Raw genomic sequence first — 16,407 nt, 5'->3', positions numbered from 1 at the left:
AAGAGTAATGAGCACAATGTCAAATAAACCTGTATATATCTATTTCAAATGAACATTTTACCAAGTTTTTCAAGCTAATAATATTTATATTTGAAAAAAATATGCATTATTTCTAGCAACTTGAACATTTGTATTCTACTGACATGAGATTTAACAAGATTGTCTTGCTATGTATTTTCTTGCCTTGTTATCAAGAGCTGCTTGCATATTTTGGTAAGACTTTGTAGAAATAAAATGCCTTTTAATGACATAATTCAAGTATACTGCTTAAAAAAAACTTGTAGATTAACAAAAATACTACCATTCCAAATGTTACATTTATCATCATTTTTGCTAAACTTGCAGATAAAAATTGGACATTTCTGTTTTCATTGAAAACAGATGACCTAAGAGTGAATGTTATAATACAATATAACATGATTGCAGCTTCTAATGTATTAACTTGATCACACCAACGCTCTGCAGCATTGGATGGTTGCTGGCATTGTCAGGTGAAAATTGAAGTACTGGGAAAAATGGCTACATGGAGATACTGGGTTGAGTGGCATCTTTTTCAATGGTTGGAAAACAGTAGGTAGAAATGATGCTACAATTCATATGTTAGCTTTAAATAGAAAAAAATTACACTTTGTTACCAATCTCTTTTACAATAACAAAATAAATTGAAACTTCTATAGTTCTTTAATCAGTTGTTTGCTGTATTATGATATTTTTTATGGTTAAAAGCTAAATGATTTTAGGATAAAATGTATTCTCATTAGCAGAGAAAGAATAGAGTTTATAATTGAACAAACAACACATTTAACATTGGATATTAGTAGAAAAGGCTTCTTAAAAGTGGAACTGATTGAATAAGTTCAGTATTGACAAATCTGGTTTCACTGGGGATTGAACTCAGAACCTTCCACGAGTAAAGCAGATGTGATAACCCTTACACTATGAAACCAAGATGAGAGGCTCATGGGTGGCCAAGTTTGTATGATCACAAATGTGCATGATCACTTTGTTACCAATTTATTATACAATAACAAAATAAATTGAAACTTCTTTAGTTCTTTAATCAGTTGTTTGCTCTATTATGATAGTTTTTTATGGTTGAAAGCTAAATGTTTTTAAGATAAAATGTATTCTCATTAGCAGTGAAGAAACAGTTTGTAAGTGAACAAACAACATATTTCACATTGGGCAGTAGCAGGAAAGCCTTCCTTAAAGTATACCTGTTGGTATAGGTCATGATTAATAAATTTGATTTCACTGGGGATTGAACCCAGGACCTTCTGCGTGTAAAGCAGATGTGATAACCACTACACTATGAAACCAAGATGGAGGCTATCCTCACATGGTTGGTCAAACTTGCATGATCAAATATTTTAGTTAAAACTTAGTAAAGAGTAATGAGCACAATGTCAAATAAACCTGTATATATCTATTTCAAATGAAACATTTTACAAAGCTTTTCAAGCTAATAATATTTATATTTGAAACAAATATGCATTATTTCTAGCAACTTGAACATTTGTATTCTATTTACATGAGATTTAACAAGATTGTCTTGCTGTCTATTTTCTTGCCTTGTTATCAAGAACTGCTTGCATATTTTGGTAAGACTTTGTAGAAATAAAATGCCTTTTAATGACATAATTCAAGTATACTGCTTAAAAAAAACTTGTAGATTAACAAAAATACTACCATTCCAAATGTTAAATTTATCATCATTTTTGCTAAACTTGCAGATAAAAATTGGACATTTCTGTTTTCATTGAAAACAGATGACCTAAGAGTGAATGTTATAATACAACATAACATGATTGCAGCTTCTAATGTATTAACTTGATCACACCAACCCTCTGCAGCATTGGATGGTTACTGGCATTGTCAGGAGAAAATTGAAGAACTGGGAAAAGGGCTACATGGTGATACTGGGTTGAGTGGCATCTTTTTCAAAGGTTGGGAAAACAGTAGTTAGAAATGATGCTACAATTCATATGTTAGCTTTAATTAGAAAAAAATGACACTGTTACCTATCTCTTTTACAATAACAAAATAAATTGAAACTTCTTTAGTTCTTTAATCAGTTGTTTGCTGTATTATGATATTTTTTATGGTTAAAAGCTATATGATTTTAGGATAAAATGTATTCTCATTAGCAGAGAAAGAATAGAGTTTATAATTGAACAAACAACACATCTAACATTGGATATTAGTAGGAAAGGCTTCTTAAAAGTGGACCAGATAGAATAAGTTCAGTATTGACAAATCTGGTTTCACTGGGGATTGAAGCCAGGAACTTCCATGAGTAAAGCAGATGTGATAACCCTTACACTATGAAACCAAGATAGGTGGATGATGGGTGGCCAAGTTTGTATGATCACAAAGGTGCATGATCACTTTGTTACCAATTTATTATACAATAACAAAATAAATTGAAACTTCTTTAGTTCTTTAATCAGTTGTTTGCTCTATTATGATAGTTTTTTATGGTTGAAAGCTAAATGTTTTTAAGATAAAATGTATTCTCATTAGCAGTGAAGAAACAGTTTGTAAGTGAACAAACAACATATTTCACATTGGGCAGTAGCAGGAAAGCCTTCCTTAAAGTATACCTGTTGGTATAGGTCATTATTAATAAATATGATTTCACTGGGGATTGAACCCAGGACCTTCTGCGTGTAAAGCAATTGTGATAACCACTACACTATGAAACCAAGACGGAGGCTGTCCTCACATGGTTGGTCAAACTTGCAAGATCAAAAATTTTAGTTAAAACTTAGTAAAGAGTAATGAGCACAATGTCAAATAAACCTGTATATATCTATTTCAAATGAACATTTTACCAAGTTTTTCAAGCTAATAATATTTATATTTGAAAAAAATATGCATTATTTCTAGCAACTTGAACATTTGTATTCTACTGACATGAGATTTAACAAGATTGTCTTGCTATGTATTTTCTTGCCTTGTTATCAAGAGCTGCTTGCATATTTTGGTAAGACTTTGTAGAAATAAAATGCCTTTTAATGACATAATTCAAGTATACTGCTTAAAAAAAACTTGTAGATTAACAAAAATACTACCATTCCAAATGTTACATTTATCATCATTTTTGCTAAACTTGCAGATAAAAATTGGACATTTCTGTTTTCATTGAAAACAGATGACCTAAGAGTGAATGTTATAATACAATATAACATGATTGCAGCTTCTAATGTATTAACTTGATCACACCAACGCTCTGCAGCATTGGATGGTTGCTGGCATTGTCAGGTGAAAATTGAACTACTGGGAAAAATGGCTACATGGAGATACTGGGTTGAGTGGCATCTTTTTCAATGGTTGGAAAACAGTAGGTAGAAATGATGCTACAATTCATATGTTAGCTTTAAATAGAAAAAAATTACACTTTGTTACCAATCTCTTTTACAATAACAAAATAAATTGAAACTTCTATAGTTCTTTAATCAGTTGTTTGCTGTATTATGATATTTTTTATGGTTAAAAGCTAAATGATTTTAGGATAAAATGTATTCTCATTAGCAGAGAAAGAATAGAGTTTATAATTGAACAAACAACACATTTAACATTGGATATTAGTAGAAAAGGCTTCTTAAAAGTGGAACTGATTGAATAAGTTCAGTATTGACAAATCTGGTTTCACTGGGGATTGAACCCAGAACCTTCCACGAGTAAAGCAGATGTGATAACCCTTACACTATGAAACCAAGATGAGAGGCTCATGGGTGGCCAAGTTTGTATGATCACAAATGTGCATGATCACTTTGTTACCAATTTATTATACAATAACAAAATAAATTGAAACTTCTTTAGTTCTTTAATCAGTTGTTTGCTCTATTATGATAGTTTTTTATGGTTGAAAGCTAAATGTTTTTAAGATAAAATGTATTCTCATTAGCAGTGAAGAAACAGTTTGTAAGTGAACAAACAACATATTTCACATTGGGCAGTAGCAGGAAAGCCTTCCTTAAAGTATACCTGTTGGTATAGGTCATGATTAATAAATTTGATTTCACTGGGGATTGAACCCAGGACCTTCTGCGTGTAAAGCAGATGTGATAACCACTACACTATGAAACCAAGATGGAGGCTATCCTCACATGGTTGGTCAAACTTGCATGATCAAATATTTTAGTTAAAACTTAGTAAAGAGTAATGAGCACAATGTCAAATAAACCTGTATATATCTATTTCAAATGAAACATTTTACAAAGCTTTTCAAGCTAATAATATTTATATTTGAAACAAATATGCATTATTTCTAGCAACTTGAACATTTGTATTCTATTTACATGAGATTTAACAAGATTGTCTTGCTGTCTATTTTCTTGCCTTGTTATCAAGAACTGCTTGCATATTTTGGTAAGACTTTGTAGAAATAAAATGCCTTTTAATGACATAATTCAAGTATACTGCTTAAAAAAAACTTGTAGATTAACAAAAATACTACCATTCCAAATGTTAAATTTATCATCATTTTTGCTAAACTTGCAGATAAAAATTGGACATTTCTGTTTTCATTGAAAACAGATGACCTAAGAGTGAATGTTATAATACAACATAACATGATTGCAGCTTCTAATGTATTAACTTGATCACACCAACCCTCTGCAGCATTGGATGGTTACTGGCATTGTCAGGTGAAAATTAAAGTACTGGGAAAAGGGCTACATGGTGATACTGGGTTGAGTGGCATCTTTTTCAAATGTTGGGAAAACAGTAGTTAGAAATGATGCTACAATTCATATGTTAGCTTTAATTAGAAAAAAATGACACTGTTACCTATCTCTTTTACAATAACAAAATAAATTGAAACTTCTTTAGTTCTTTAATCAGTTGTTTGCTGTATTATGATATTTTTTATGGTTAAAAGCTAAATGATTTTAGGATAAAATGTATTCTCATTAGCAGAGAATGAATAGAGTTTATAATTGAACAAACAACACATCTAACATTGGATATTAGTAGGAAAGGCTTCTTAAAAGTGGACCAGATAGAATAAGTTCAGTATTGACAAATCTGGTTTCACTGGGGATTGAAGCCAGGAACTTCCATGAGTAAAGCAGATGTGATAACCCTTACACTATGAAACCAAGATAGGTGGATGATGGGTGGCCAAGTTTGTATGATCACAAATGTGCATGATCACTTTGTTACCAATTTATTATACAATAACAAAATAAATTGAAACTTCTTTAGTTCTTTAATCAGTTGTTTGCTCTATTATGATAGTTTTTTATGGTTGAAAGCTAAATGTTTTTAAGATAAAATGTATTCTCATTAGCAGTGAAGAAACAGTTTGTAAGTGAACAAACAACATCTTTCACATTGGGCAGTAGCAGGAAAGCCTTCCTTAAAGTATACCTGTTGGTATAGGTCATTATTAATAAATATGATTTCACTGGGGATTGAACCCAGGACCTTCTGCATGTAAAGCAGATGTGATAACCACTACACTATGAAACCAAGACGGAGGCTGTCCTCACATGGTTGGTCAAACTTGCAAGATCAAAAATTTTAGTTAAAACTTAGTAAAGAGTAATGAGCACAATGTCAAATAAACCTGTATATATCTATTTCAAATGAACATTTTACAAAGTTTTTCAAGCTAATAATATTTATATTTGAAAAAAATATGCATTATTTCTAGCAACTTGAACATTTGTATTCTACTGACATGAGATTTAACAAGATTGTCTTGCTATGTATTTTCTTGCCTTGTTATCAAGAGCTGCTTGCATATTTGGTAAGACTTTGTAGAAATAAAATGCCTTTTAATGACATAATTCAAGTATACTGCTTAAAAAAAACTTGTAGATTAACAAAAATACTACCATTCTAAATCTTAAATTTATCATCATTTTTGCTAAACTTGCAGATAAAAATTAGACATTTCTGTTTTCATTGAAAACAGATGACCTAAGAGTGAATGTTATAATACAACATAACATGATTGCAGCTTCTAATGTATTAACTTGATCACACCAACGCTCTGCAGCATTGGATGGTTGCTGGCATTGTCAGGTGAAAATTGAAGTACTGGGAAAAATGGCTACATGGAGATACTGGGTTGAGTGGCATCTTTTTCAATGGTTGGAAAACAGTAGTTAGAAATGATGCTACAATTCATATGTTAGCTTTAAATAGAAAAAAATGACACTTTGTTACCAATCTCTTTTACAATAACAAAATAAATTGAAACTTCTATAGTTCTTTAATCAGTTGTTTGCTGTATTATGATATTTTTTATGGTTAAAAGCTAAATGATTTTAGGATAAAATGTATTCTCATTAGCAGAGAAAGAATAGAGTTTATAATTGAACAAACAACACATCTAACATTGGATATTAGTAGGAAAGGCTTCTTAAAAGTAGACCTTATTGAATAAGTTCAGTATTGACAAATCTGGTTTCACTGGAGATTGAACCCAGGACCTTCCACGAGTAAAGCAGATGTGATAACCCTTACACTATGAAACCAAGATGAGAGGCTTATGGGTGGCCAAGTTTGTATGATCACAAATGTGCATGATCACTTTGTTACCAATTTATTATACAATAACAAAATAAATTGAAACTTCTTTAGTTCTTCAATCAGCTGTTTGCTCTATTATGATAGTTTTTTATGGTTGAAAGCTAAATGTTTTTAAGATAAAATGTATTCTCATTAGCAGTGAAGAAACAGTTTGCAAGTGAACAAACAACATATTTCACATTGGGCAGTAGCAGGAAAGCCTTCCTTAAAGTATACCTGTTGGTATAGGTCATGATTAATAAATTTGATTTCACTGGGGATTGAACCCAGGACCTTCTGCATGTAAAGCAGATGTGATAACCACTACACTATGAAACCAAGATGGAGGCTGCCCTCACATGGTTGGTCAAACTTGCATGATCAAATATTTTAGTTAAAACTTAGTAAAGAGTAATGAGCACAATGTCAAATAAACCTGTATATATCTATTTCAAATGAAACATTTTACAAAGCTTTTCAAGCTAATAATATTTATATTTGAAAAAAATATGCATTATTTCTAGCAACTTGAACATTTGTATTCTACTGACATGAGATTTAACAAGATTGTCTTGCTGTCTATTTTCTTGCCTTGTTATCAAGAACTGCTTGCATATTTTGGTAAGACTTTGTAGAAATAAAATGCCTTTTAATGACATAATTCAAGTATACTGCTTAAAAAAAACTTGTAGATTAACAAAAATACTACCATTCCAAATGTTAAATTTATCATCATTTTTGCTAAACTTGCAGATAAAAATTGGACATTTCTGTTTTCATTGAAAACAGATGACCTAAGAGTGAATGTTATAATACAACATAACATGATTGCAGCTTCTAATGTATTAACTTGATCACACCAACGCTCTGCAGCATTGGATGGTTACTGGCATTGTCAGGTGAAAATTGAAGTACTGGGAAAAGGGCTACATGGTGATACTGGGTTGAGTGGCATCTTTTTCAAAGGTTGGGAAAACAGTAGTTAGGAATGATGCTACAATTCATATGTTAGCTTTAATTAGAAAAAAATGACACTGTTACCTATCTCTTTTACAATAACAAAATAAATTGAATCTTCTTTAGTTCTTTAATCAGTTGTTTGCTGTATTATGATATTTTTTATGGTTAAAAGCTAAATGATTTTAGGATAAAATGTATTCTCATTAGCAGAGAAAGAACAGAGTTTGTAATTGAACAAACAACACATCTAACATTGGATATTAGCAGGAAAGGCTTCTTAAAAGTGGACCAGATTGAAAAAGTTCATTATTGACAAATCTGGTTTCACTGGGGATTGAAGCAAGGAACTTCCATGAATAAAGCAGATGTGATAACCCTTACACTATGAAACCAAGATAGGTGGATGTTGGGCGGCCAAGTTTGTAAGATCACAAATGTGCATGATCACTTTGTTACCCATTTATTATACAATAACAAAATAAATTGAAACTTCTTTAGTTCTTCAATCAGCTGTTTGCTCTATTATGATAGTTTTTTATGGTTGAAAGCTAAATGTTTTTAAGATAAAATGTATTCTCATTAGCAGTGAAGAAACAGTTTGTAAGTGAACAAACAACATATTTCACATTGGGCAGTAGCAGGAAAGCCTTCCTTAAAGTATACCTGTTGGTATAGGTCATTATTAATAAATATGATTTCACTGGGGATTGAACCCAGGACCTTCTGCGTGTAAAGCAGATGTGATAACCACTACACTATGAAACCAAGACGGAGAATGTCCTCACATGGTTGGTCAAACTTGCAAGATCAAAAATTTTAGTTACAACTTAGTAAAGAGTAATGAGCACAATGTCAAATAAACCTGTATATATCTATTTCAAATGAACATTTTACAAAGATTTTCAAGCTAATAATATTTATATTTGAAAAAAATATGCATTATTTCTAGCAACTTGAACATTTGTATTCTACTGACATGAGATTTAACAAGATTGTCTTGCTATGTATTTTCTTGCCTTGTTATCAAGAGCTGCTTGCATATTTTGGTAAGACTTTGTAGAAATAAAATGCCTTTTAATGACATAATTCAAGTATACTGCTTAAAAAAAATTTGTAGATTAACAAAAATACTACCATTCCAAATGTTAAATTTATCATCATTTTTGTTAAACTTGCAGATAAAAATTGGACATTTCTGTTTTCATTGAAAACAGATGACCTAAGAGTGAATGTTATAATACAACATAACATGATTGCAGCTTCTAATGTATTAACTTGATCACACCAACCCTCTGCAGCATTGGATGGTTACTGGCATTGTCAGGAGAAAATTGAAGAACTGGGAAAAGGGCTACATGGTGATACTGGGTTGAGTGGCATCTTTTTCAAAGGTTGAGAAAACAGTAGTTAGAAATGATGCTACAACTCATATGTTAGCTTTAATTAGAAAAAAATGACACTGTTACCTATCTCTTTTACAATAACAAAATAAATTGAAACTTCTTTAGTTCTTTAATCAGTTGTTTGCTGTATTATGATATTTTTTATGGTTAAAAGCTATATGATTTTAGGATAAAATGTATTCTCATTAGCAGAGAAATAATAGAGTTTATAATTGAACAAACAACACATCTAACATTGGATATTAGTAGGAAAGGCTTCTTAAAAGTGGACCAGATAGAATAAGTTCAGTATTGACAAATCTGGTTTCACTGGGGATTGAAGCCAGGAACTTCCATGAGTAAAGCAGATGTGATAACCCTTACACTATGAAACCAAGATAGGTGGATGATGGGTGGCCAAGTTTGTATGATCACAAAGGTGCATGATCACTTTGTTACCAATTTATTATACAATAACAAAATAAATTGAAACTTCTTTAGTTCTTTAATCAGTTGTTTGCTCTATTATGATAGTTTTTTATGGTTGAAAGCTAAATGTTTTTAAGATAAAATGTATTCTCATTAGCAGTGAAGAAACAGTTTGTAAGTGAACAAACAACATATTTCACATTGGGCAGTAGCAGGAAAGCCTTCCTTAAAGTATACCTGTTGGTATAGGTCATTATTAATAAATATGATTTCACTGGGGATTGAACCCAGGACCTTCTGCGTGTAAAGCAGATGTGATAACCACTACACTATGAAACCAAGACGGAGGCTGTCCTCACATGGTTGGTCAAACTTGCAAGATCAAAAATTTTAGTTAAAACTTAGTAAAGAGTAATGAGCACAATGTCAAATAAACCTGTATATATCTATTTCAAATGAACATTTTACAAAGTTTTTCAAGCTAATAATATTTATATTTGAAAAAAATATGCATTATTTCTAGCAACTTGAACATTTGTATTCTACTGACATGAGATTTAACAAGATTGTCTTGCTATCTATTTTCTTGCCTTGTTATCAAGAGCTGCTTGCATATTTTGGTAAGACTTTGTAGAAATAAAATGCCTTTTAATGACATAATTCAAGTATACTGCTTAAAAAAAATTTGTAGATTAACAAAAATACTACCATTCTAAATGTTAAATTTATCATCATTTTTGCTAAACTTGCAGATAAAAATTAGACATTTCTGTTTTCATTGAAAACAGATGACCTAAGAGTGAATGTTATAATACAACATAACATGATTGCAGCTTCTAATGTATTAACTTGATCACACCAACGCTCTGCAGCATTGGATGGTTGCTGGCATTGTCAGGTGAAAATTGAAGTACTGGGAAAAATGGCTACATGGAGATACTGGGTTGAGTGGCATCTTTTTCAATGGTTGGAAAACAGTAGTTAGAAATGATGCTACAATTCATATGTTAGCTTTAAATAGAAAAAAATGACACTTTGTTACCAATCTCTTTTACAATAACAAAATAAATTGAAACTTCTATAGTTCTTTAATCAGTTGTTTGCTGTATTATGATATTTTTTATGGTTAAAAGCTAAATGATTTTAGGATAAAATGTATTCTCATTAGCAGAGAAAGAATAGAGTTTATAATTGAACAAACAACACATCTAACATTGGATATTAGTAGAAAAGGCTTCTTAAAAGTAGACCTTATTGAATAAGTTCAGTATTGACAAATCTGGTTTCACTGGAGATTGAACCCAGGACCTTCCACGAGTAAAGCAGATGTGATAACCCTTACACTATGAAACCAAGATGAGAGGCTTATGGGTGGCCAAGTTTGTATGATCACAAATGTGCATGATCACTTTGTTACCAATTTATTATACAATAACAAAATAAATTGAAACTTCTTTAGTTCTTCAATCAGCTGTTTGCTCTATTATGATAGTTTTTTATGGTTGAAAGCTAAATGTTTTTAAGATAAAATGTATTCTCATTAGCAGTGAAGAAACAGTTTGTAAGTGAACAAACAACATATTTCACATTGGGCAGTAGCAGGAAAGCCTTCCTTAAAGTATACCTGTTGGTATAGGTCATGATTAATAAATTTGATTTCACTGGGGATTGAACCCAGGACCTTCTGCGTGTAAAGCAGATGTGATAACCACTACACTATGAAACCAAGATGGAGGCTGCCCTCACATGGTTGGTCAAACTTGCATGATCAAATATTTTAGTTAAAACTTAGTAAAGAGTAATGAGCACAATGTCAAATAAACCTGTATATATCTATTTCAAATGAAACATTTTACAAAGCTTTCCAAGCTAATAATATTTATATTTGAAAAAAATATGCATTATTTCTAGCAACTTGAACATTTGTATTCTACTGACATGAGATTTAACAAGATTGTCTTGCTGTCTATTTTCTTGCCTTGTTATCAAGAACTGCTTGCATATTTTGGTAAGACTTTGTAGAAATAAAATGCCTTTTAATGACATAATTCAAGTATACTGCTTAAAAAAAACTTCTAGATTAACAAAAATACTACCATTCCAAATGTTAAATTTATCATCATTTTTGCTAAACTTGCAGATAAAAATTGGACATTTCTGTTTTCATTGAAAACAGATGACCTAAGAGTGAATGTTATAATACAACATAACATGATTGCAGCTTCTAATGTATTAACTTGATCACACCAACGCTCTGCAGCATTGGATGGTTACTGGCATTGTCAGGTGAAAATTGAAGTACTGGGAAAAGGGCTACATGGTGATACTGGGTTGAGTGGCATCTTTTTCAAAGGTTGGGAAAACAGTAGTTAGGAATGATGCTACAATTCATATGTTAGCTTTAATTAGAAAAAAATGACACTGTTACCTATCTCTTTTACAATAACAAAATAAATTGAATCTTCTTTAGTTCTTTAATCAGTTGTTTGCTGTATTATGATATTTTTTATGGTTAAAAGCTAAATGATTTTAGGATAAAATGTATTCTCATTAGCAGAGAAAGAACAGAGTTTGTAATTGAACAAACAACACATCTAACATTGGATATTAGCAGGAAAGGCTTCTTAAAAGTGGACCAGATTGAATAAGTTCATTATTGACAAATCTGGTTTCACTGGGGATTGAAGGAAGGAACTTCCATGAATAAAGCAGATGTGATAACCCTTACACTATGAAACCAAGATAGGTGGATGTTGGGCGGCCAAGTTTGTAAGATCACAAATGTGCATGATCACTTTGTTACCCATTTATTATACAATAACAAAATAAATTGAAACTTCTTTAGTTCTTTAATCAGTTGTTTGCTCTATTATGATAGTTTTTTATGGTTGAAAGCTAAATGTTTTTAAGATAAAATTTACTCTCATTAGCAGTGAAGAAACAGTTTGTAAGTGAACAAACAACATATTTCACATTGGGCAGTAGCAGGAAAGCCTTCCTTAAAGTATACCTGTTGGTATAGGTCATTATTAATAAATATGATTTCACTGGGGATTGAACCCAGGACCTTCTGCGTGTAAAGCAGATGTGATAACCACTAGACTCTGAAACCAAGACGGAAGCTGTCCTCACATGGTTGGTCAAACTTGCAAGATCAAAAATTTTAGTTAAAACTTAGTAAAGAGTAATGAGCACAATGTCAAATAAACCTGTATATATCTATTTCAAATGAACATTTTACAAAGTTTTACAAGCTAATTATATTTATATTTGAAAAAAATATGCATTATTTCTAGCAACTTGAGCATTTGTATTCTACTGACATGAGATTTAACAAGATTGTCTTGCTATCTATTTTCTTGCCTTGTTATCAAGAACTGCTTGCATATTTTGGTAAGACTTTGTAGAAATAAAATGCCTTTTAATTACATAATTCAAGTATACTGCTTAAAAAAAAAATTTGTAGATTAACAAAAATACTACCATTCCAAATGTTAAATTTATCATCATTTTTGCTAAACTTGCTGATAAAAATTGGACATTTCTGTTTTCATTGAAAACAGATGACCTAAGAGTGAATGTTATAATACAACATAACATGATTGCAGCTTCTAATGTATTAACTTGATCACACCAACCCTCTGCAGCATTGGATGGTTACTGGCATTGTCAGGTGAAAATTGAAGTACTGGGAAAAGGGCTACATGGTGATACTGGGTTGAGTGGCATCTTTTTCAAAGGTTGGGAAAACAGTAGTTAGAAATGATGCTACAATTCATATGTTAGCTTTAATTAGAAAAAAATGACACTGTTACCTATCTCTTTTACAATGACAAAATAAATTGAAACTTCTTTAGTTCTTTAATCAGTTGTTTGCTGTATTATGATATTTTTTATGGTTAAAAGCTAAATGATTTTAGGATAAAATGTATTCTCATTAGCAGAGAAAGAATAGAGTTTATAATTGAACAAACAACACATCTAACATTGGATATTAGTAGGAAAGGCTTCTAAAAAGTGGACCAGATAGAATAAGTTCAGTATTGACAAATTTGGTTTCACTGGGGATTGAACCCAGCACTTTCCACGAGTAAAGCAAATGTGATAACCCTTACGCTATGAAACCAAGATGAGTGGATCATGGGTGGCCAAGTTTGTATGATCACAAATGTGCATGATCACTTTGTTACCAATTTATTATACAATAACAAAATAAATTGAAACTTCTTTAGTTCTTCAATCAGCTGTTTGCTCTATTATGATAGTTTTTTATGGTTGAAAGCTAAATGTTTTTAAGATAAAATGTATTCTCATTAGCAGTGAAGAAACAGTTTGTAAGTGAACAAACAACATATTTCACATTGGGCAGTAGCAGGAAAGCCTTCCTTAAAGTATACCTGTTGGTATAGGTCATTATTAATAAATATGATTTCACTGGGGATTGAACCCAGGACCTTCTGCGTGTAAAGCAGATGTGATAACCACTACACTATGAAACCAAGACGGAGGCTGCTCTCACATGGTTGGTCAAACTTGCAAGATCAAAAATTTTAGTTACAACTTAGTAAAGAGTAATGAGCACAATGTCAAATAAACCTGTATATATCTATTTCAAATGAACATTTTACAAAGATTTTCAAGCTAATAATATTTATATTTGAAAAAAATATGCATTATTTCTAGCAACTTGAACATTTGTATTCTACTGACATGAGATTTAACAAGATTGTCTTGCTATGTATTTTCTTGCCTTGTTATCAAGAGCTGCTTGCATATTTTGGTAAGACTTTGTAGAAATAAAATGCCTTTTAATGACATAATTCAAGTATACTGCTTAAAAAAAATTTGTAGATTAACAAAAATACTACCATTCCAAATGTTAAATTTATCATCATTTTTGCTAAACTTGCAGATAAAAATTGGACATTTCTGTTTTCATTGAAAACAGATGACCTAAGAGTGAATGTTATAATACAACATAACATGATTGCAGCTTCTAATGTATTAACTTGATCACACCAACCCTCTGCAGCATTGGATGGTTACTGGCATTGTCAGGAGAAAATTGAAGAACTGGGAAAAGGGCTACATGGTGATACTGGGTTGAGTGGCATCTTTTTCAAAGGTTGAGAAAACAGTAGTTAGAAATGATGCTACAACTCATATGTTAGCTTTAATTAGAAAAAAATGACACTGTTACCTATCTCTTTTACAATAACAAAATAAATTGAAACTTCTTTAGTTCTTTAATCAGTTGTTTGCTGTATTATGATATTTTTTATGGTTAAAAGCTATATGATTTTAGGATAAAATGTATTCTCATTAGCAGAGAAATAATAGAGTTTATAATTGAACAAACAACACATCTAACATTGGATATTAGTAGGAAAGGCTTCTTAAAAGTGGACCAGATAGAATAAGTTCAGTATTGACAAATCTGGTTTCACTGGGGATTGAAGCCAGGAACTTCCATGAGTAAAGCAGATGTGATAACCCTTACACTATGAAACCAAGATAGGTGGATGATGGGTGGCCAAGTTTGTATGATCACAAAGGTGCATGATCACTTTGTTACCAATTTATTATACAATAACAAAATAAATTGAAACTTCTTTAGTTCTTTAATCAGTTGTTTGCTCTATTATGATAGTTTTTTATGGTTGAAAGCTAAATGTTTTTAAGATAAAATGTATTCTCATTAGCAGTGAAGAAACAGTTTGTAAGAGAACAAACAACATATTTCACATTGGGCAGTAGCAGGAAAGCCTTCCTTAAAGTATACCTGTTGGTATAGGTCATTATTAATAAATATGATTTCACTGGGGATTGAACCCAGGACCTTCTGCATGTAAAGCAGATGTGATAACCACTACACTATGAAACCAAGACGGAGGCTGTCCTTACATGGTTGGTCAAACTTGCAAGATCAAAAATTTTAGTTAAAACTTAGTAAAGAGTAATGAGCACAATGTCAAATAAACCTGTATATATCTATTTCAAATGAACATTTTACAAAGTTTTTCAAGCTAATAATATTTATATTTGAAAAAAATATGCATTATTTCTAGCAACTTGAACATTTGTATTCTACTGACATGAGATTTAACAAGATTGTCTTGCTATGTATTTTCTTGCCTTGTTATCAAGAGCTGCTTGCATATTTTGGTAAGACTTTGTAGAAATAAAATGCCTTTTAATGACATAATTCAAGTATACTGCTTAAAAAAAACTTGTAGATTAACAAAAATACTACCATTCTAAATGTTAAATTTATCATCATTTTTGCTAAACTTGCAGATAAAAATTAGACATTTCTGTTTTCATTGAAAACAGATGACCTAAGAGTGAATGTTATAATACAACATAACATGATTGCAGCTTCTAATGTATTAACTTGATCACACCAACGCTCTGCAGCATTGGATGGTTGCTGGCATTGTCAGGTGAAAATTGAAGTACTGGGAAAAATGGCTACATGGAGATACTGGGTTGAGTGGCATCTTTTTCAATGGTTGGAAAACAGTAGTTAGAAATGATGCTACAATTCATATGTTAGCTTTAAGTAGAAAAAAATGACACTTTGTTACCAATCTCTTTTACAATAACAAAATAAATTGAAACTTCTATAGTTCTTTAATCAGTTGTTTGCTGTATTATGATATTTTTTATGGTTAAAAGCTAAATGATTTTAGGATAAAATGTATTCTCATTAGCAGAGAAAGAATAGAGTTTATAATTGAACAAACAACACATCTAACATTGGATATTAGTAGAAAAGGCTTCTTAAAAGTGGAACTGATTGAATAAGTTCAGTATTGACAAATCTGGTTTCACTGGGGATTGAACCCAGGACCTTCCACGCGTAAAGCAGATGTGATAACCCTTACACTATGAAACCAAGATGAGAGGCTTATGGGTGGCCAAGTTTGTATGATCACAAATGTGCATGATCACTTTGTTACCAATTTATTATACAATAACAAAATAAATTGAAACTTCTTTAGTTCTTTAATCAGTTGTTTGCTCTATTATGATAGTTTTTTATGGTTGAAAGCTAAATGTTTTTAAGATAAAATGTATTCTCATTAGCAGTGAAGAAACAGTTTGTAAG

The 16,407-nt window shown here is 31.2% G+C and overlaps 13 non-coding genes across 13 annotated transcripts; all 13 read right to left on the bottom strand.

The window, feature by feature from the left end:
• Positions 1-1,246: 1,246 nt before the first annotated feature.
• TRNAV-UAC (transfer RNA valine (anticodon UAC)) lies at positions 1,247-1,319 on the bottom strand. The gene has a single exon. It is a non-coding gene; the product is annotated as a tRNA-Val (tRNA).
• Positions 1,320-2,632: 1,313 nt separating this feature from the next.
• TRNAV-UAC (transfer RNA valine (anticodon UAC)) lies at positions 2,633-2,705 on the bottom strand. Its single transcript has one exon. It is a non-coding gene; the product is annotated as a tRNA-Val (tRNA).
• Positions 2,706-3,646: 941 nt separating this feature from the next.
• On the bottom strand, positions 3,647-3,719 carry TRNAV-UAC (transfer RNA valine (anticodon UAC)). The gene has a single exon. It is a non-coding gene; the product is annotated as a tRNA-Val (tRNA).
• Positions 3,720-4,019: 300 nt separating this feature from the next.
• On the bottom strand, positions 4,020-4,092 carry TRNAV-UAC (transfer RNA valine (anticodon UAC)). The gene has a single exon. It is a non-coding gene; the product is annotated as a tRNA-Val (tRNA).
• A 1,313-nt stretch (positions 4,093-5,405) lies between these two features.
• Positions 5,406-5,478, bottom strand: TRNAV-UAC (transfer RNA valine (anticodon UAC)). The gene has a single exon. It is a non-coding gene; the product is annotated as a tRNA-Val (tRNA).
• A 1,313-nt stretch (positions 5,479-6,791) lies between these two features.
• On the bottom strand, positions 6,792-6,864 carry TRNAV-UAC (transfer RNA valine (anticodon UAC)). The gene has a single exon. It is a non-coding gene; the product is annotated as a tRNA-Val (tRNA).
• A 1,313-nt stretch (positions 6,865-8,177) lies between these two features.
• On the bottom strand, positions 8,178-8,250 carry TRNAV-UAC (transfer RNA valine (anticodon UAC)). Its single transcript has one exon. It is a non-coding gene; the product is annotated as a tRNA-Val (tRNA).
• Positions 8,251-9,562: 1,312 nt separating this feature from the next.
• Positions 9,563-9,635, bottom strand: TRNAV-UAC (transfer RNA valine (anticodon UAC)). The gene has a single exon. It is a non-coding gene; the product is annotated as a tRNA-Val (tRNA).
• A 1,314-nt stretch (positions 9,636-10,949) lies between these two features.
• Positions 10,950-11,022, bottom strand: TRNAV-UAC (transfer RNA valine (anticodon UAC)). The gene has a single exon. It is a non-coding gene; the product is annotated as a tRNA-Val (tRNA).
• A 1,313-nt stretch (positions 11,023-12,335) lies between these two features.
• TRNAV-UAC (transfer RNA valine (anticodon UAC)) lies at positions 12,336-12,408 on the bottom strand. Its single transcript has one exon. It is a non-coding gene; the product is annotated as a tRNA-Val (tRNA).
• Positions 12,409-13,722: 1,314 nt separating this feature from the next.
• Positions 13,723-13,795, bottom strand: TRNAV-UAC (transfer RNA valine (anticodon UAC)). The gene has a single exon. It is a non-coding gene; the product is annotated as a tRNA-Val (tRNA).
• A 1,312-nt stretch (positions 13,796-15,107) lies between these two features.
• TRNAV-UAC (transfer RNA valine (anticodon UAC)) lies at positions 15,108-15,180 on the bottom strand. The gene has a single exon. It is a non-coding gene; the product is annotated as a tRNA-Val (tRNA).
• A 941-nt stretch (positions 15,181-16,121) lies between these two features.
• TRNAV-UAC (transfer RNA valine (anticodon UAC)) lies at positions 16,122-16,194 on the bottom strand. The gene has a single exon. It is a non-coding gene; the product is annotated as a tRNA-Val (tRNA).
• Between the last annotated feature and the right edge of the window lie 213 nt (positions 16,195-16,407).

Source organism: Taudactylus pleione, unplaced genomic scaffold, assembly GCF_031769625.1.
Source record: "Taudactylus pleione unplaced genomic scaffold, aTauple2 ptg000085l, whole genome shotgun sequence".
NCBI classification, from domain to species: domain Eukaryota; kingdom Metazoa; phylum Chordata; class Amphibia; order Anura; family Myobatrachidae; genus Taudactylus; species Taudactylus pleione.
Note: the sequence above shows the minus strand (reverse complement) of the source record. Positions and strands in the feature narration are given on the sequence as shown.